Source organism: Dendrobates tinctorius, unplaced genomic scaffold (genome assembly GCF_039654945.1).
Source record: "Dendrobates tinctorius isolate UK_male_01 unplaced genomic scaffold, ASM3965494v1 ptg000108l, whole genome shotgun sequence".
Lineage (NCBI taxonomy): Eukaryota > Metazoa > Chordata > Amphibia > Anura > Dendrobatidae > Dendrobates > Dendrobates tinctorius.
Genome location: NW_027361776.1, coordinates 11,508,648 through 11,530,413, shown reverse-complemented (window position 1 = coordinate 11,530,413; position 21,766 = coordinate 11,508,648).

Genomic DNA, 21,766 nt, shown 5'->3' with positions numbered 1-21,766 from the left:
TTTTTAGGCACACTACTCATACAAGCATGGCTGCAAAGTGTGCACAGATATTTTGGAAAAGTATTCCCACAGATGGGGTGCAGAGTACACACATTGGCTTTTTGGCACAGTACTCCCACATACAGGGGTGCAGAGTATACACAGTGGCTTTTTGGCACAGTACTTCCATTGAGACATATAAAGAGTGCACAAAGATGCTTTTTTGCTGAGTGCATAGTCTAATTCTGTCCCTCACTCTATCTGCATCCTATCACTACACTAATCAGAAAGGAATGGAGGTAGAGGAGGTTCCTGTACATTCAACCTGAAGAAGAAGTCACTGAATGGACCTTGAAACGCGTTGTCTCTGTATGTACCATAAATTAAGTACTGATATTGTAACCTATTTCTACAATCTACTGGATTTCCTCTATTTGATGGTTGAAATATAGCAGCGCGGGTATCTGGTGTTTTGTTCCCTTTTGGGGTCTCCTCCTTGAGTAATGGAAGCAGACGCTGTCTGTCTAGACCATCCTGCTGCAGCTTCACTGCATGTGACTAAGCGCATACAGTAGTTGTGGCTTTACACAACTATTGCGGGTGAGTACCCTGCACAATTTAATTTATATTTATTATATCTGCACTGGTAAGGCCCTATGGGCGCGCTTTTGTGGTTTCTTTTATCTTTAACAGAATGGAGGTGGCATTCATGATCTGACATTTTTACAGGCCTGGTCAAGTGGTGCGCCAGTCAATCATAGCTATGTCATTACTTGGCATGGCTATAATGGCTCCAGAAAGGCCCACAGCCTAACAGATTGCTGATTGTGTTCAACAAAGTTTTTAGGCATCCGAACCCAACCAGGAGATCCTAAAAGTGTTATGAGTAAGCTACTGGACAATAGTTGTCTGGTATGAAATCTGAAGATTATTATTTTTTTTTTTTAAATAAATATTGTGATGCAAAAAAAATTGACAAATACGAGTATTTTCTAAAATACATTTAATGAGCAGATTTAAAATATAGGTTATTTTAGAATGACACATTCCTATTAAATTCAATATTTTCCGAATTATTAAAGCTCTGGCAATAAGGGAACCTTCACGCTGTCCTTTCATGATGTTTTTGCTTATGAGAGACAATATTGTAGACTAGCAAATTTATCTGCCTGCTTAAAAAAGGAAAATAACTGACTTCTAAATGGATTCCTAAGAAAAACATGTCTGCTTTCATTGCAAAGTAATGCAGATTATATCTACAGGTTATATATGAAATTGGAGCACAACTCAATTATAATCAATCAATCAATCAACTTGAGCTAAGATCTAATACCACAAACATTCTGTAACCAGGTGTAATGCTGCTTTGGAAAGAAAGAAGACATGCATTTTTCCAATGCTGGACAACAACTTTAAACCCTTCACGACCTTTGACGCATTCATGCGTCATACAGAATACGTATACTGCATATAAAGAGAAGAGAAGCGATCAAAAAAAAGTTCAATACAATTAGATATGAAAATACAAAATTAATTTTATTAAGGTACATCAGGAATGGAGGAAGTGGTGGGATAAAAGTCAATTGACCATAAAAAGCCCATGGACTTTTGACTTTTATCCCACCACTTCCTCCATTCCTGATATACCTTAATAAAATTAATTTTGTATTTTCATATCTAATTGTATTGGACTTTTTTTGATCGCTTCTCTTCTCTTTATATGCAATGTTTATATTTTTTGCGATTGTCCCATTATGTCCATCTATAGACCCATTTCATAGTGCTATACTTTAGTGCACCTTTTCATCTTTTACTAATTACTAAATGGGTATTGCTTCCATGAAACTATTATGGAATACATATACTGTACATTATATGTTATACAGAAGGGGTTCCCGACCTATGACATATAGGTACGTCATGGCACTCATGCAAGGCACAAGAGCTCTTCCAGCAAGATCGACACTTGAAGCTTGGCTTAAGTAGTAGTCAAGCTCTGGCTGCCACACCCTGGCTACTTAATCCTCTAAATATCATGTTCAATAGGGACATCATCGCGGGCGTCTGATCATTGTCATGGCAACTAGAGATCATGATGGTCTCAGGGTCTGCCAGCTACTATGGCCTGTTGGACCATGCCAGGAGTATGGTCTAAAGAGTGTTCTGTCAGTGTAACACTGACAGGCATAATGCATTGCAGTGCTAGTGGCTCAGTGGTTAGCGGTGCAGCCTTGCAGCGCTGGGGTCCTGGGTTCAAATCCCACCAAGGACAACATCTGCAAGGAGTTTGTATGTTCTCCCCGTGTTTGCGTGGGTTTCCTCTGGGTACTCTGGTTTCCTCCCACATTCTAAAGACATACTAATAGGGAATTTAGATTGTGAGCCCCATCGGGGACAGTGATGATAATGTGTGTGCAAACTGTAAAGTGCTGCGGAATATGTTAGCGCTATATAAAAATAAAGATTATTATTATTAAACTCCCATAGAGAGACAAAGTAAAAAGCTTTAACATTTTTTAAAGAAAAAGTAATAATATTTAAAGAAGATATCACAAAATAAAGGAAAAAATGAAAAAATATTGTGTTAATAAATAAGTATATTTATATAACAACAAAAAATAACCAAAAAGTACAGATATTTTGCATTGCCGCATCCATAAATACCTGATCTATGAAACTATCCCACTAGTTAACCACTTCAGTGAGCCCCATAAAAAAAACTTTACAAAAAAGCATGTTTTTTTTATCATACCACAAAAAACTGGAATAAAATACGATTAAAAAGTTGAATTAAAAAAAAAATGTTATAGCTGAAAATGTCATCTTGTTCCACAAAAAACAATACACCATACAGTTCCATCAGTGGCAAAATAAAAATACTATTGCTCTCGGAATATAAAAATTGTTTTTCTAGTGTACAAGCAGCAAAACATAAAAAAGTTGATATAAATGTGGTATTGCTGTAATCGTACTGACTCGAAGAATAAAACGGTTTTATCACTTTTATGACACAGTGAATAGCATAAAAAAACAAAAACAATTCCTGAATAGTAGCAATAAAAATGTCAGACAGTCCTGCAAAAAGCAAGCACTCACATGAATCAGTCAGCAGAAATATAGAAAAATTATAGATCTCAACATATTTAAAAAAAAAGTTTTTTAGTGTGTGACAGTAGCTAAACAAAAAAAGTAATATAAATGTGGTATCGTTGTAAACACATTGAACCAAAAACTAGAGTAGACTAATCACTTAAATGGCAGGAACAATGGAGTAAAAATTAAAAATAACAATTTCTTGACCTGCTGCTGATTTGTTCACTCTACCTCCCAAAGATCACAATAATCCTGGGCTCACATTTTCCTGCGCTCTACGCTGAGTGCTTCTAACAGGGTTCACGAGTAAATCTCTGAAACATGCTATTCATATGGTACCCTTGGCGGAAGATTCTCTAAACTGAGGCAGATGGAGACACTGTGGAGGCCATCTTGCCTGTATTCCACCTGTTTTCGTCTTTAAGGCTAGTTTCACACTAGCGTTTATTCGACGCAGCACGCGGTGCTGCTAAGCCCCGCCCCCTGCCGGCTCCCTGCCCCCCCATCCGGTCATCGCCGCCTACTATCGCACATGGACGCTTGCGATCTGCGCACCCTATCTTTAGCATAGGGTGCGCAGATCGTGCGCTGGCCATGCGCTAGTAGGATTTTGGCGTGCACTGCGCACTTTTGAAGGTGCTCCGAGCATGCCAAAATGCAACATGCTGCATTCGGCGCACACGGGCACACCTCCAAAAGTGCGCAGCGCATGCCAAAATCCTACTAGCGCACGTCCAGCGCACGATCTGCGCACCGTATGCTAAAGATAGGGTGCGCAGATCGCAAGCGTCCATGTGCGATAGTAGGCGGCTATGACCGGATGGGGCGGGCAGGGAGCGGGGCTTAGCGGCACCGTGCGCTGCGTCGAATAAACGCTAGCTTGAAACTAGCCTAAAGCGTGCATAAATGCATGGCAGGCTACAGTTTTGGAAACCTCTGAAAAGAAAGACACTGCTAAATAGAGGTCAGATGGAGTACAGACTGACTCTACTGCCTCTTTATAAGTGACTGGATTACATGTAAGTGTTACAAATCCTTTTAGCACTTCAACTTTATTTAAGCACCTTAAAACATGCAGTCTTATTGCAACATCTGCTCACACCACGTGCATTGTGTGCACTCTGTGCAATGTGTTCATTAGGCTCATTAGTATATAGCACTAAAGCACTTTAATATCGGCACCTTCTCCTGTTTTTTCATTAGCGGTAACACCTATATTAGGTAATGCACATTATTTAACAGTTCTACTGTAGGTGCTATTTATTTATCTTTTGTTACATAGCTGTGACACTGATGAGATTGATTTACTTATTTAACCCATTGTTGTAATGAGCTATTTGGGGTGTAATTGTTTACTGTTTGCTGCGACCTGCATTAGTATTTCTGCTCTGTGATATATCGCATTAATAAAATGTACTTTGCTTGACAAACTCTATTTGATCTCTTGTTCTGCTTAATAGTCCCTACATGAGATTTGTTGGTAATGAATCGTATTTGAGTTGGGCTCATTATTTAAATTTCCTGTTTTCAGGGGAATTTTTTGAATTTAATCACTTAGGCTAGCTTCACACAAGCGTTTTGGGCCGCAGCGCACGGCCGCCGCTAAGGCTACTTTCACACTTGCTTTTTTTTGCGCTGCGCACCTTGCGCAGTGCAAACGCACATAAAAAACGCATCATGCTTTTTTGCGCGATTTTTTGCGGTTTTGAATGAGATTTTTTAAAAAACGCATGCTTTTTTTGCGCTAACGTGCGCAATACCATGCGCACGTCAGCGCACCCATAGACTATAATTTGTGTTTGGGTGAAAAAAAATGCATTGCGTGTGCATGCGTTTTTTTGGGACAAGTCGGATGCACAAAAAATGCAACTGGGTACATTTTGTGCGCCCGAGTGCACACTACAAAAAAACGCATGCGCATACAAACGCGTACAAACGCATGTATATGCGCACCCATGTAAAGTATAAGGAAAAAACGCATGCTTTTTTTGCGCAAAAAAACAGCGCAAAAAAATGCAAGTGTGAAACCAGCCTATGCCCCGCCCCCTGCCCGCCTCTCTGGTCATCTCCGTCTAGTATCGCACACGGCTGCATGCGATCTGCACACCCTATCTTTAGCATAGGGTATGCAGACCGTGCACTAGTAGAATTTTGCGTGCGCTGCGCCCTTTTGACGGTGCTCCGAGCGCACCAAAATGCAACATGGCGCGTTCGGCGCTCACCGGCGCACCATCAATAGGGCGCAGCGCACGCAAAATTCTACCAGCGCACGGTCAGCGCATGGTCTGCGCACCCTATGCTAAAGATAGGGTGGATAGGGTAGCACTAAGTGGATTAAATACCCACAAATTCTCACGATATAGAATAGCAAATCAGCAATAGACAAAAATCATAAAACATAACCTTTAATAAATGTAATAAAAGCTACCAAAGATAAAGTGCAGATAAAAACACACTGAATCAGATGCCACAGACTATAACAGAAAGTGTCTGTATAAATCAACACAACAGATCACTAACGGTATATACATGTGGCTATTCCAAGTCCAAAAATTTGAAAAAAGATTGGACTAAAAAATACTCGGTCTGAAAAATGTGAATAAAGACCAAGTATAAACAAATGAACAGATTCCTTAACAGAGGACTAAATCAAATAAACCTCTACCCTGTTCAGATCAAGGAATATGCCTGTTCATGCATATAGAGAAGACATCAAATATAAGCAATCCATATACATTATGTGAAAAGGAAAGATCTCACCACATGCAGATGGAAGATGTCCAAGGTCAGATGTCCCATCTGAGTCATGTCAGGTCAGGAAAAAAGGCATTCGCCCTATTCAAGCCCTAAAGGAGCTAATGTTTCTAACACCCATGTCTCCCGCCCTAACAAGGGCAGTCCACATCTAATCCTCACAATGCTCGCCCTACACAATCCCTGTGCATCCCGACACTCCTTTGTCATCTTAGGAGGCAGCCTGTATACTTTGTTATGATGCCCAATATGTGCTATTAGGTCCCCTGAGGAGTCAGCAAGTGACGAAACGCATCGGGATGCACAGGGATTGTGCAGGGCGAGCATTGTGAGGATTAGATGTGGACTGCCCTTGTTAGGGCGGGAGTCATGGGTGTTAGAAACATTAGCTCCTTTAGGGCTTGAATAGGGCGAATGCCTTTTTTCCTGACCTGACATGACTCAGATGGGACATCTGACCTTGGACATCTTCCATCTGCATGTGGTGAGATCTTTCCTTTTCACATAATGTATATGGATTGCTTATATTTGATGTCTTCTCTATATGCATGAACAGGCATATTCCTTGATCTGAACAGGGTAGAGGTTTATTTGGTTTATTCCTCTGTTAAGGAATCTGTTCATTTGTTTATAATTGGTCTTTATTCACATTTTTCAGACCGAGTATTTTTTAGTCCAATCTGTTTTCAAATTTTTGGACTTGGAATAGCCACATGTATAAACTGTTAGTGATCTGTTGTGTTGATTTATACAGATACTTTCTGTTATAGTCTGTGGCATCTGATTCAGTGTGTTTTTATCTGCACTTTATCTTTGGTAGCATTTATTACATTTATTAAAGGTTATGTTTTATGATTTTTCTCTATTGCTGATTTGCTAAAGATAGGGTGTGCAGATTGCATGCAGCCGTGTGCGATACTAGGCGGAGATGAGCGAAGGGGGCGGGCAGGGGGTGGGGCTTAGCGGCGGCCGTGTGCTGCGGCCCAAAACGCTAGTGTGAAGCTTGCCTTAAATGGCAGGAAAAATGGAGTAAAAAACCTGATGTTGATTTGTTCACTCTATCTCCCAAAGATCACAATAATCCTGGGCTCACATTTTCCTGCGTTCTATGCTGAGTGCTTCTAACAGGGTTCACGTGTAAATCTCTGAAACATGCTATTCATATGGGACCCTTGACAGAAGATTCTCTAAACTGAGGCAGATGGAGACACTGTGGAGGCCATCTGGCCTGTAATCTGCCTGTTTTCGTCTTCTTTAAGTGTGCATAAATGCATGGCAGGCTACAGATTTGAAAACCTCTAAAAAGAAAGACACTGCTAAACAGAGGCCAGATGAAGTACAGACTGACTCTACCTCCTCATTATAGTGACTGGATACCTTTGAGTGGTTTTATCTAAAAGAAATCACTAGAGATGAGTGACTTTGCCTCCGGGAGGGTTGAGTCAGGTTTCGGACCACCCAACTTTACCAAAAGTCGAGTCGAACTAAATCGGCCGACTATTGGCAAAAGTCGGGGATCCGACCGAAACCCGACCCCAAAGCAAGTCAATGGGGAATAAAAGTCAGCAGTGAGTGGCGGACAGTAAACGCACCTACAGTGCCCATTTCAATGGCAATTACATCAATTCTTATTACTTAAGCTTGTCAACCTTAATTTTCTTTATAATAAAAGTAACGCATTGAAAACTGGGGGTTATTTGGCTAAAGTTGTGGGGGGGTACAGCCCAGTTAGGGAGGTGGAAAAACTTGGCTATGTTGATGTGTAGGCTGGACGTTCAGCAGTTGCAAATGGAGGAATTGGAGAAGTCGGAGGAAGAGGAGGACAAAGCACGCCATTTTGCTGGCAGCCTATGTGTCATCAGGGGAAGGTGGTACAAAATCCTTTGAAGCCCAGGCATGGTTCATTTTAATGAAGGTGAGATCACCTACATTTTGGGTCGACAGCCGGGTCCTTCTTTCTGTCAGGATTGATCCAGCAGCACTGAAGACTCTTTCTGATAGCACACTACCAGCAGGGCAAGCGAGCTCCTGTAGGGCATATTGTGCCAATTCAGGCCAGATGTCCAGTTTACAGGCCCAGTAGTCAAAGGGGAATGAACTGTGAGGGAGAACATCGATAGGGGAGGAGAGGTAATTTTGAACCATAGTTGACAACTGCGGTCTCCTGTCTGTTGCAATCGATTCAGTATTACCAGTTGTGTGAGCGGTAGTCGAGAAATTAGTCCACAACATGGTCATGAAACCCCTGTCTCCAACGCCACTTCGGCTGTGTGCACCACGAACACCTCTTCCATGTTGCCCAGTAAGGCTCGTGGTAGAACCTGCACCGCTGCTGTGTACTGAGAATGCCTCTAACAAACGGTTTACCAGAGTTGCTTGTTTGTTCGCCAATGTTAGCTCTAGGTTTTTCTGTGGCATGATGTTCTGTAATTTGCCTTTATAGCATGGATCAAGGATGCTGGACAACCAGTAGTCATCATCCTTCATAATTTTGGTGATGCGGGGGTCCCTTTTTAGGATCCACAAGAAATAATCACACATGTGGCCCAATTTTCCAGGTGTCATTGCCAGTGGTGGGTGGAGGAGCACTTTCTGCCAAGTCCACATCCCTCCAGTCATTCACAAACCCTTTACCTGACCTTGGCATGACAACATTTTCTCTTGCCCCCCGAGAAGCATCCTCCTCCCCAAAATAACCATCCCCTTAATCCTCCTCCTCTTCCTCCACCTCGTCCAGGACAGTTCCCTGAGCAGACAATGCCTGACTGTCATCAAGGCTTCCCTCCTCCTCCTCTGATGCAGATGCCTGATCCTTAATGTGTGTCAAAGTTTGCATGAGCAGACACATAAGTGGGATGCTCATGCTTATGATGGCGTCGTCTGCGCTTGCCAGCCGTGTGCATTCCTCAAAACACTGAAGGACTTTACAGAGGTCTTTCAGCTTTGACCACTGCACACCCGACAACTCGATGTCTGCCCTCAACTGCCTGCCCGTGTATTCTCCCACAAATGCATTATAGCCTGCCTCTGTTCGCACAGCCTCTCAACCATGTGCATGGTGGAGTTTCACCTTGTTGCAACGTCTATGATTAGGCGGTGCTTGGGGAGGTGGAGCGATCGCTGCAGCCTCTGCATACGACTGGAGTATACGGGTGAGCAACGGATGTGTGAGCACAGTCTTCGCACCTTATGGAGCAGGGCTGGTAACACCGGATAACTATTTATGAAGCATTGCACCACAAGATTCAAGGTGTGAGCCAGGCAAGGTATGTGTCTGAGTTTTGCCAGGGCTATGACCGCCACAATATTACGTCCATTATCACTGACTACCTTGCCTGGCTTAAGATGTAGACTACCCAGCCATGACTCAGTTTCTCGATGCAAGTAGTCGGCCAGTGCTTCCGTGGTGTGTCTGTTGTTGCCCAAAGATATGATCTTTTAAACAGCCTGCTGACTCTTACCAATAGTTGTTCGACAGTGGGACACCTCGCATGCAACACTGGCAGCTGCGGATGGAGTGCTCGTGCGACTGCGCTCTGTTGACGAGCTTTCGCTTCTGGAGAAGGAGGAGGCGGAGGATCGAACGCCTACAGCCAACTGTTGCCTATACTGTGGGCTAGGCAGCACTGTCCCACCGCCGCTGTTCCCTGTGGACCCTGCATCCACCACATTCACCCAGTGTGCAGTGATGGACACGTAACGGCCCTGGCCATGCCTACTGGCCCATGCATCTGTTGTGAGGTGCCACTTTCCACTCACTGATTGCTTGAGTACATGGACAATGCAGTCTTTCACATGCAGGTGGAGGGAAGGGATGGCTTTTCTAGAAAAGAAGTGCCAACTGGGTAGGTCACAGCGTGGGACAGCATAGGCCATGAGCTCTAGGAACACTGCGCTTTCAACCAAATGGAAGGGCATCATATCTAATGAGATCAGTTTGGCAATATAGGGTTCGAAGCCAGTGTACGCGGATGAAAGGATGAGTACTTTCTTGTCCTACTCATAGTCTCTGCTAGGGTGAGCTGAACTTGAGAGCTGCATACGGTAGAACTAGCTGTGGACATGGCGGACTGAGTGGGGGTTGGTGATGGTGGTGGTGGTGATGGCCTAGATGCAGTCTTTCGTCGGAAAAACATTGTGATTCCCTGACTGCTTTGGCTTTGCGACGACACCTCAACACTTCTTGCTGGTGGTGTGCTAACTGGTGGGCTTACAGTGGGGGAAGTGATGTAGCGTTGCTGGCTACCTTCAGTCAGAGCAGGTGCACGTGTGCTACCTGAGGTTTTGTAGTATGTCCACGTTTGCAAGTGCATGGTGTTTACATGTCTAAGCATGCAACTGGTATTCAAACCTTTGCCTTATCAATAGAATTTTGGTCAAAAAAGTGCCACTCTGCACTCTTCCTACTATGGGAAAAATTTTCAGGGTTTGCACGCTGTGCTAATTTGACCGTCTGGCCAAGCTGTCCTGCAACTCTTTTTGTTCTTTTAACATGTTTTTGGACTGCTACGGGCCAGCCAGATAACTGCAGCTGCGATGTTGATGCCTCCTGCGGATCCTCCTCCTCTTCTGAGCTATTGCCAGCGGCACCCTCTTCCCCCAATGAATGCCAATCCGGGTCAACAACTGGGTCATCCATCACCTCTTCTTCAATTTCATCTGCACCTTCCTCTATGTCACCGTGTAAGGTGGTATAGTATAGAAGGGGCACCTGAGTTTCATCAGGGTCAGAATCTGGCTCAGTAGACTGCGAGGGCAATGCAGTGCTCTGGGTGAATGTACCATCAGAATCATATAGCACTGACTGTGCATCAGTGCACTCCATGTCATATTCATCTTGGACTGGGGAATTCAGGATTTCACTTCATAACTTAGGCATGGTATGTGAAAAGAGCTCCAGGGAGTAATCTGAAGTGTGACCTGCCGCATCCTTCACTTTTGGTGGGGGTGAAGGACACAAGGAAAGGTGTTTTTCCTGACCAGGAGCCTGCACTGATGACTCAGTGCTTGCAGTTTTTGAAACATCAGAAGAGGAGGCGATAGAGCTGGAGGCTGTTTCGGCAATGTAAGCCAAAACCTGTTCCTGATGCTTTGGCTTTAAAAGCGGATTACCTACTCCCAGAAAAGGGAGCCTTCCAGGCCTTCTGGAGCCAGACTATATCGCAGGCTCAACACCTCCTGCCATAGCTGCTATTGTGCTTTTGGCACTACCACCAGATGCACCACCATCAGTACCAGATGCCTCCCCGCCCACATCCGTGGCCTCTTCCACCATACTTCCTCATGCTTGGGAAAATGTACCAAAATTACCAGCAGATATATTGTACTGTATGAGGAGTGTACAGCTGCCTATGGTGTAGGGAAAAATATAAATCTCCATATATATATTTCCAGAGTCACACACAGATGCTCACACAGTATGGTTTTAACCGTAATACAAACAGCAGATATACGGTACTGTATGAGGAGCGTACAGCTGTTTATGGTGTAGGTGAAAATTGAAATCTCCGTATTTATTTCCAGAGTCACACACAGACGCTCACACAGTATGGTTTTTACCGTTATACAAACAGCAGATATACGGTACTGTATGAAGAGCGTACAGCTGTATATAGTGTAGGTGAAAATTTAAATCTCTGTATTTATTTCCAGAGTCACACACAGACGCTCACACAGTATGGATTTCACCATAATGCAAACAGGAGATATACGGTACTGTATGAGGAGCGTACAGCTGTATACCGTGTAGGGGAAAATTTAAATCTCCGTATTTATTTCCGGAGTCACACACAGATAGTCAGCATGTATTTGTCCCTGATACCAGCTGGTACACGGTAGTGTGTGAGGAGTGTACAGCTCTATACGGTGTGGGAAAAAATGAACGGTCGGTAACTGTGCAGAAAAAAAGAATAAAAGTATTAGTGCTGTGTAAAAAGCAGTCTGCACAGCAGTGTACACACAGCAATACAGCTATCAGGCAGCCTAATAACAAGCACTGCTGCACACAAGAAAATCCTCCCCTGTCAATGCACACTGACTGTACAACACAATTGCTATCAGCACAAGCACATAAGAACTTCTTATATCTTTACAGCCCTAACTCTCTCCCTACTGATAAACAGCAACCTCTCCCTACAGTTAAGATCAGCAAAAGTAAAATGGAGCTCAGCGGTCAGGGCTTTTATAGACACTATGACACCCCCAAAGCAAGCCAATCACTGCAATGCCATTCTCTACGATGGTGGTGGACGCTGCACATGTCATCTTGTTGCCCACAGTGTACGTCCTTGCTCATTGGCTGAAAAAAAGGCACCTGCAAGCATTCTGTGAAATCCGACTTTGGCGCTCGTTTTGCCGACCGCATGGCCGACTTCACGCTATGGTCGGATTTCGGTCGGCGAAACCCGACTTTGGAATAAGTCGGCGACGTATGAATCTGGCTGACCTGTTTCGCTCAACTCTACAAATCACTCATTGATGTAGATGAAACCCCCGATGTAAGTGCTCAGTGTAAGGCCCATGATAAATGTGATCCAAAATGTTATGTAAAATTTTCCCCATAAAGGCTTCAACTCAATCCACAAAAAAGCAAGTCTCAGGTTTGTCATCTGTAAATAGAAATATAGAGGACTTATATGTTACTGGTAGCACAAAGGCTCTGGAAAAGCACTATTGCTCCTCTCTCCACAAAAGAAATCCAGCGAATTCTGCACTCCCAAATCAAATTGCCCCCTCCCTTCTGAGGCCCACAGTCTGCCTAAACCACATTTAGCGTCCACATTTCTGGAATTTCTGTAGCCATGAGAACCCACTCAAATTACGGGATCCATGACTCCAAAAGAAAGAGGTGGGTACAATGTTTAGGCACTACAATGTATGGGCACAACAATGTATGTAAAAGCACTAAAATGACAGATTTGCAATTTTCAGTTAGCAACATCCAGTGCTGCCTTGTCCAGAAAAACACCCATTAAGTCAAAATCATCACTACACCTGTAGATAAATTCCCAGAGGGGTGTAATTTCCAAAATGGGGTAACTTGAGGAGTAAATCTGCTCTTCTTGCACTTATAGGCTTTATATATGAAGTCCGCAAATCATTAAAATAATTTGTTCTTCAAGAGTCAAACAGTGCTTCTTCCCTACAGAGTCTTACCATATGGCCAAGCAGAATTGTAAAACCACATATGGGATATTGCCACGCTCCGCTGAAGTTGTATAACAAATTTTGATACCATTTTTCTTCATTCTCCCATGTTACAATGTAAAATCTGGGGCCTAAAACAAAATTTTTGTAGTAAAAATGTAATTTTTTTTTCTTCACTGCCCAATGGCATAAAATTCTGTGAGATACCTGTCGTGTCAATATGATCACTGCAGCCTTAGATGATTTCATTGAGAGGTGTAGTTTGTAAATTGGGGTCACTTATGGAGGGAGTCAGCTGTTCTGACACCTCAGGGGTTCTTCCATTGGGTCATGGCACCCGCAAACTGTATCAGAATATTCTGCACAACAATATGGCACTACTTCCCTTCTAAGCTTTCCATTATGTCTGAAAAATAGTTCACCATTACATGCAGAGTATTGCCACACTCAGGAGAAATTGTACAACAACATTGTGGTCCTTTTTACCTATTAGCCCTTATAAAATTTGAAAACTTGGGGTAAAATCAACAATTCAGTGGTAAAAATGTAATTATTATTTCTTCACAGCCCAATAGTGCAAAAACTCTGTGAGGCACTTGTAGTGTCAACATACTCACTGCACCCCTCACTGCACCTCTATATGAATTCATTGAAATGTTTAGTTTGTAAAATGAGGTCACTTATAGACTGGTTCTGAGGCTCTAGTGCCTCAGGTGCTCTGTCAATGTGATATGGTACACCATCCTTTCTGAGCTTTACACTGCCTAAAAAATAGTTATCCCTCACATATTGAGGTTTGCCATACTCAGCAAAAAATTGCGTAACAAATTGTACCATTCATTTTCTCCTATTATCCCTTTTTAAAATGTAAAACTTGGGGCCAAAGCAACATATCAATGGAAAAAAATGGTAATTTTCCATTGACTATACCTAATGTTATTCAATCCTGTGAATTGTCTGAGGGATAAGAAAAACCTCAATACATCCTAGATGAATTCCTTGAGGTGTTTAATTTCCAAAATGGGAACACTTGTTTGTTTTTTTTTGCTGTTTTGGCACTTCAGGGGCTCTTCAAATGTAACATGGCATCCGCAATCTATTCCTGCCAAAATTGCACAAACAACTGTTTTCCCACCACATGAGCGGTATCTGAGTACTCTGGAGAATCACACAACAAATTTTAGGGTCCATTTTCTTCTATTACACTTGTGAAAAAGAAAGATAGGGGTCTAAATCGACAATTGTGTGGAAAAATGCATTTTTTTAATTTGCATGACTCAACGTTATAAGATTCTGTGAAGCATCTTTTGGTTCAAGATGCTTAACACGCATCTCATGAGGGATTTCCACTGTTTAACATGACATCCATTATCTATTCTATCCAATTTTGCACTCTAAAAGACAAATGGTGCTCCTTCCCTTCCAAGCTCTCTGATGCGCCCAAACAGTTGTTTTGCACCACATATGTATTCAGGAGTAGAGATTAGCGAACTTATTCAGAAAACTTTTACCAATCTCAAATTTGCCCCCCTACCAGCCTAAAAACAGCAGCCCACAGCCGTCCCCAGAAAAAGCGTATCTATTAGGTGTGCCAATTCTAGCACTTTGCCCAGCTCTTCCCTGCCCTGTGTTGATGGCGAGTGGGGTTCATATTTGTGGGGTTGAGGTCACCTTTGAATTTTCTGGTGAAATCAAGCCCATGGCTTAAAAACGGAGAGGTGTCTATAAGACACCTATCTATTACTAATCCTTTAGTTATATTGTAAATGAACACACAGCCAGAATAAAGCCCTTTATTTGAAAGAATGACACAGACTCCTTTTAATGAATCTAAATTAAACCATACTCACATCTTCACCCATTCCACTGAAGCCATGGTCTCCTGTAATAAAAACAAACTTAAAAAGCAGCCATTTCCCTAACCTGTACGTCTTTCTGTCCCAAGCCGTAATCCATGTCTGGGGAAAGACAGTTTTCCACCTGGATGGTGCCAAGATGCAACCAGGCTGAGAAATGCACTACTGCGAGTGCAGCATCAGTGACTAGCAGTGATGTCATCAAGGTTTCTGATGGCCACTAGGGCTGCGCTCCCAGCTGGGCCCCTGAACTGCCATGACATCGGGAAGATCACTACTTGCAAAGTGGGAAATAGTCTCATGGTGCTCATCACACCTCCAAATACATTCTTTATTGTGTGTATTTTTTTAAATGTGGTAACTTGTGAATGGTATCTTCTGTTTAGGCACATCATGAGCTCTGCAAATGAAACATGGCATCTACTATCTATTCCAGCCATTTTCTTAAGGTAACTTTATTAAAATGAAATTTTTGGGGCTGAAGCAACATTTTTTGAGGGAAGCACCACAACCCTAGATAAATTCCTTGATGGGTGTAGTTTGCAAAATGGGCTCACTTTCGAAGGGGTTTCCACTTTTTATACACATCAAGGTCTCTACAAAACAACATGCTGTTTGCTAACTATTCCATCTAATATTGCTCTCCAAAAGTAGAATGATGCCCCTTCCATGTCCTGTCGTGCACCTAAACAGTAGATTTTCACCACACGTGTCATTTACTAGCTATTTTGGGTTGTATAAGGTCTGGTTTAAAAGCATAACAATTGAAAGTTTGAAAATTTCAAAATTTATAAAGTTTTTGATATTTTCATAAATAAATGCAATTTATTTCAACCAAAGTTTACCACTGTCATGAAGTAAATTGTAATTGAAGCTATTGTCTGTAAAATATGCTAAACTAAGTATTACCTACTGGCAGCCACTGGGACCGAGAGCAAGCTTCTCCTTGCTGTACGCTCACACAGGAAAAGTAGACAACTCCATTTCATAAACAGCAGAATCAACATGTCCACAGAAAAACATCTGATGACCAGCAGAGCAGCCTGTGGTACTGGATCTAGCTGGGTACTGATATGTGATTATGACTCAAGATATCTTCTTTTTGCCCAGACAGGTCCTTTATTATTAAAATTCATCATAGCTTTGAATTTTATCTGATCTCTGCAGCTTGTAAAGTATGCAATCATTTGTGACCATGTAAGAAACTTTCCCATTCAAAATACTCCAGTTTTAGATATATAAATATAAGAAGTTATTTTCTATTAATTAGAGTGTCTATGGCGATGTAAATAGGTTAGTTGTCAATAGCATTAACTTTCATATTCTTCTTAAATATTTATAATTATAAACCCCTTATACATCCATTTCTTTGGAGAATAATTAAATTATGTCATCAAAAACAATCCTCATCCTGGCTGTGAAAAAGACTATACTGTCTTTCAACGGTCTCTTTTTGACCTCTAATAAGTTACATCTTTTAGCCAAAGTATCACAACAGTAGTGCAGATAAACAAAAATCTTGCTCCCATCAATAGAAAAATCTTTTCTCTCTTTAATTACTATTAATATTTAGAGTTGAGCGAAACGGGTTGAAAAAATTCAAAAGTCGCCGACTTTCGCCAAAGTCGGGTTTCATGAAACGAAACCCGACCTTAGCGTGAGGACGGCCACGAGGTCAGCGACCATCGCGCCAAAGTTGCGTTTCAAAAGATGCTTTTGCCCCCTTTTTCAGCCAATCAGGAAGAACGGACACTGTGGGCAATGTGATGACATAGGCAGCGGTTACCACCATGTTTGTGAAGGGCATGCAAGTGATTGGCTTGCTTTGTGTGGTGTCACAGGGGGTATAAAAGGGCGTGCACGCCGACCGCCATGTTACTTATGCTGATCTCAGAATAGGGAGAGCTGCTGCTGCTGATTCTGTAGGGAAAGCATTACGCAGGGAAGAAAATACCAAAAACTACTTCTGCTGCTAGCGATTTTGCCTGTACAACACACCAGTTACTGTGCAGTGCAAGGGGAGGCTATATTTTGGTGCATCAGCTCTGCTGGTTATTAGGCTGCCTTTTAAGGATCCCTGATAGCTGCATTGCTGTTTTCACACTATTGAGCAAACTGCTTTTTTCAAAGCAATCCATATTTTATTGTTTTGTCCTGGTGAGTTACTGAGCGTTCATTTTTTCACACACCGTACAGCGGTGTACGCTCCTCACACAGTACCGTGTACCGGCTGTTATCAAGGCCAAATTGAAGCTATCTATGTGTGTGAGTCTGTAAGGAAAAGTCGAGGAGTTTGTCTGTTCTTACAGACCTACAACTTATAGTTTTGTCCGTTTTTCAACCAAACAGTTTAGTATATTTGCTGTTTGATTACATTCAAAACTTGAGAGAGATAGCGTGTGTCAGTCCGTATACAAAAACACGGAGCTTGACAATTTCACATACACCATACAGAGGTGTACGTGCATGCTCCTCTCTCAGTACCGTGTAACGGCTGTTATCACGGCCAAATTGAAGCTATCTACGTGTGTGACTCTGTAAGGAAAAGTCGAGGAGTTTGTCTGTTCTTACAGACCTACACCTTATAGTTTTGTCCGTTTTTCAAACAGTTTAGTATATTTGCTGTTTGATTACATTCAAAACTAGAGAGAGACAGCGTGTGTCTGTCCGAACACAAAAACACGGAGCTTGACAATTTTACATACACCGTACAGCGGTGTACGTGCACGCTCCTCTCTCAGTACCGTGTAACGGCTGTTATCACGGCCAAATTGAAGCTATCTATGTGTGTAACTCTGTAAGGAAAAGTCGAGGAGTTTGTCCGTTCTTACAGACCTATACTCTAGGGAGATTCCAAATCTGCCCAATTCTATATACTGTACACCTTGTAGTTAGTCATACACTAGGCAATTTCTGCCAGTCACATTGCGGTGTAATCTATCCTTGGCCAGGGCCAGAGACAATAGTTCAGCGTCCTCCGATCTACATTGAGATTCAAATTCTCACCAATACTCTATACAGCTTTTGCCTTCTCATACACCAGCCAATTTCTACCTGTCACATTGCGGTGTAATCTATACTGGGCCTGAGACAATAGTTCAGCGTCCTCCAATCTACAGTGAGATTCAAATTCTCACCAATACTCTATAGACTAGAGTTGAGCGACTTTGGTCGGATCGGGTTTCGTGAAACCCGAATGAAACAAAATAAGTTTCAGATGAAACTCGTCCGACTAGAGCAAAACAAAGTCGGAGTTTCGTCCGAAACCCGACCCCAATGCAAGTCAATGGGAAATAAAAGTCGGACGAAACTCCGACTTTTTTTGCTCTAGTCGGACGAGTTTCATCTGAAACTTATTTTGTTTCATTCGGGTTTCACGAAACCCGATCCGACCAAAGTCGCTCAACTCTACTATAGACCCTTTACCTTGTTTTACAGTACCATATAGCTGTTGTTATTTTGGGTACCTTTTTCAAAAAAATGAAGAAGTATGGTGGAAGAGGCCGTGGAAGTGGGAGGGGGTTGCCAGCTGGTCCCGATGGTGGTGTTGGTGGTGGTGCTTCTACTGGTTGTGGCAAAAGCACAATAGCAAATAAGGCAGGAGGTGGTGAGCCGGCGTCATTTTCTGGCTCCACAAGGCCTCGTAGGCTCCCTTTTCTGGGAGTAGGTAAACCGCTTTTAAAGCCAGAGCTTCAGAAACAAGTTTTGGCTTACATTGCTGACACAGCCTCCAGCTCTATCACCTCCTCTTCTGAAGTTTCAAAAAATAAAAGCACTGCATTGTCAGTGGAGGCTCCTGGTCAGGAACAACACCTTTCCTTGTGTCCTTCACCTCTACCAAAATCGAAGGATGCGGCAGGCCACACTACAGATTACTCCATGGAGCTCTTTTCTCATACCATGCCTGGGTTATCAAGTCAAATCGTGAATTCCCCAGTCCAAGATGAATCTGACATGGAGTGCACTGATACACAGCCACTGCTAGATTTATCTGCTGGTACATTCACTCAGAGCACTACATTGTCCTCGCAGTGTAGTGAGCCAGAATCTGACCCTGATGAAACTCAGGTGCCCCTTCCCGCATACTATACGACCATACATGGTGACACAGAGGAAGGTGCACATGACATTGAAGAGGAGGTGATGGATGACCCAGTTGTTGACCCAGATTGGCATCCATTGGGGGAAGAGGGTGCCACTGCCAATAGCTCAGAAGAGGAGGAGGAGCATCCGCAGCAGGCATCGACATCGCAACAGCTGTTATCTGGCAGGCCCGGAACAGTCCAAAAACGGGTTACAAAAACCAAAAGAGTTGCAGGACAGCTTGGCCAGATGGTCAAAATAGCACAGCGTGCAAGGCCTCAAAATGTCTTCCATAGTAGGAAGAGTGCAGTGTGGCACTTTTTTGAACAAAATCCTAATGATCAGGCAAAGGTTATCTGTAAGAAGTGCGCAAAGACCCTTAGCCAAGGGAAAAATCGGAGAAATTTGATTACCAGTTGCATGCTTAGACATTTAACCAACATGCACTTGCAAGCGTGGACGGACTACCAAGCCTCACGTACCACATGTGCAACTGCTCCCAAAGAAGGTAGTCAGCAACGCTACATTGTATCCCCCACTGTAAGCTCACCGTTTAGCAGAGCAGCAAATGTTGAGGTGTCGTTGCAAGGACAAAGCAGTCAGGGAATCACAATGTTATATCAACGAAAGACTGAATCTAGGCCATCAGAAAGAACACCAACTCCATCACCATCATCAACCCTCTCTCAGTCCGCCATGTTCACTGCTAGTTCCACCATATGCAGCTCTCAAGTCCAGCTCACCTTACCAGAGACTATGAGTAGGACAAGAAAGTACTCATCCTCTCATCCGCGTACACTGGGTTTGAACGCCCACATTGCCAAACTAATCTCGTTAGAGATGATGCCCTACCAGTTGGTTGAAAGCGCAGCTTTCCACGAACTCATTGCCTACGCAGTACCACGCTATGACCTACCCAGTCGCCTCTTCTTTTCTTGCAAAGCCATCCCAGCCCTCCACCTTCATGTGAAAGACCGCATTGTCCATGCACTCAAGCAATCAGTGAGTGGAAAGGTGCACCTCACAACTGATGCATGGTCCAGTAGGCATGGCCTGGGCCGTTACGTGTCCATCACTGTGCACTGGGTTAATGTGGTGGATGCAGGGTCCTCAGGGGACAGCGGTGGTGGGACAGTGCTGCCTAGCCCACGGTATAGGAAACAGTTGGCTGTAGGCGTTCGACCCTCCTCCTCCTCCAGAAGCGAAAGCTCATCCACAGAGCGCAGTCGCACGAGCACTCCATCCGCAGCTGCGAGTGTTGCACACGAGGTGTCCCCCTATCGATCAGCTAGTGGAAAGCGTCAGCAGGCTGTGTTGCAGATGATGTGTTTGGGCGACAGACACACCACGGAGGTACTGAACGACTACTTTCAGCGACAAACTGAGTCATGGCTGGGCAGTCTACATCTTGAGGCAGGCAAGGTAGTTAGTGATAACAACTGGAATTTTGTGGCAGCCATAGCCCTTTCAAAACTCAGACACATACCTTGCTTGGCTCACACCTTGAACCTGGTGGTGCAGTGCTTCCTCAATAATTATCCGGAGTTAACAGGCCTGCTCCATAAGGTTCGAAGACTGTGCTCGCACATCCGCCGGTCGCCGGTACACTCCAGTCGTATGCAGAAGCTGCAGCGATTGCTCCACCTTCCCAAGCACCGCCTAATTTTCTACGTTGCAACAAGGTGGAACTCCACCCTGCACATGGTTGAGCGGCTGTGCGAACAGAGGCAGGCCATAATGCATTTGTGGGAGGATACACAGGCAGGCACTTTGTGGAGTTGACAGGTGTGCAGTGGTCGAAGCTGAAAGACCTCTGTAAAGTCCTTCAGTGTTTTAAGGAATGCACACGGCTGGTAAGCGCAGACGATACCATCATAAGCATGAGCATCCCACTTATGCGTCTGCTCATGCAAAGTTTGATGCACATTAAGGAGCAGGCGTCTGCAGCCGAGGTAGATGAGGAGGAAGAGGAGGAGGGAAGCCTTGATGACAGTCAGCCATTGTCTGCTCCGGTACCTCTCCTGGACAAGGTGGATGAAGAAGAGGAAGAGGAGGAGGAGGAGGATGATGATGGGGATAACTATTTAGGGGAGGAGGATGCTTCTCGCTGGGCAAGAGAAAATGTTGGCGTGGCAAGGTCTGGTACAGGGTTTCTGCGTGACTGGAGGGATGAGGATTTGCCAGAAAGTTCTCCTCCACCCAGCACTCGCAGTGCATCATTGACACCTTGAACATTGGCCCACATGTCAGATTATGCCTTGCAGATCCTAAAAAGGGACCCCCGCATTGCCAAAATGATGAACGATGACGACTACTGGTTGGCCAGCATCCTGGATGCACGCTATAAAGGCAAATTCCAAAACATAATGCCACTGGAGAACGTTGACCTAATATTGGCTAACAAACAAGCAACTCTGGTAAATCGGTTGGTTGAGGCATTCCCAGCACACAGCAGCGGTGATGGTTCTCACACGAGCCGTAGGGGCCGGGGGCAGCTTGGAAGAGGTGTTCGTGGTGCACACATCAGAAGTGGCATTGGAGACAGGGGTTTCATGACCATGTTGTGGACTGATTTCTCAAGTCCCGCTCACACGACAGGTAATACTGCATCGATTGAAAGTGACAGGAGACAGCAGTTGTCAGCTATGGTTGCAAACTACTTCTCATCCCATATTGATGTTCTCCCGCACAGGTCATTCCCATTTGACTATTGGGTTGCTAAACTGGACACCTGGCCTGAATTGGCGCAATGTGCCTTACAGGAACTCGCTTGCCCAGCTGCAAGTGTGCTATCAGAAAGAGTCTTCAATGCAGCTGGATCAATCCTGACAGAAAAAAGGACCGGTCTGTCGACC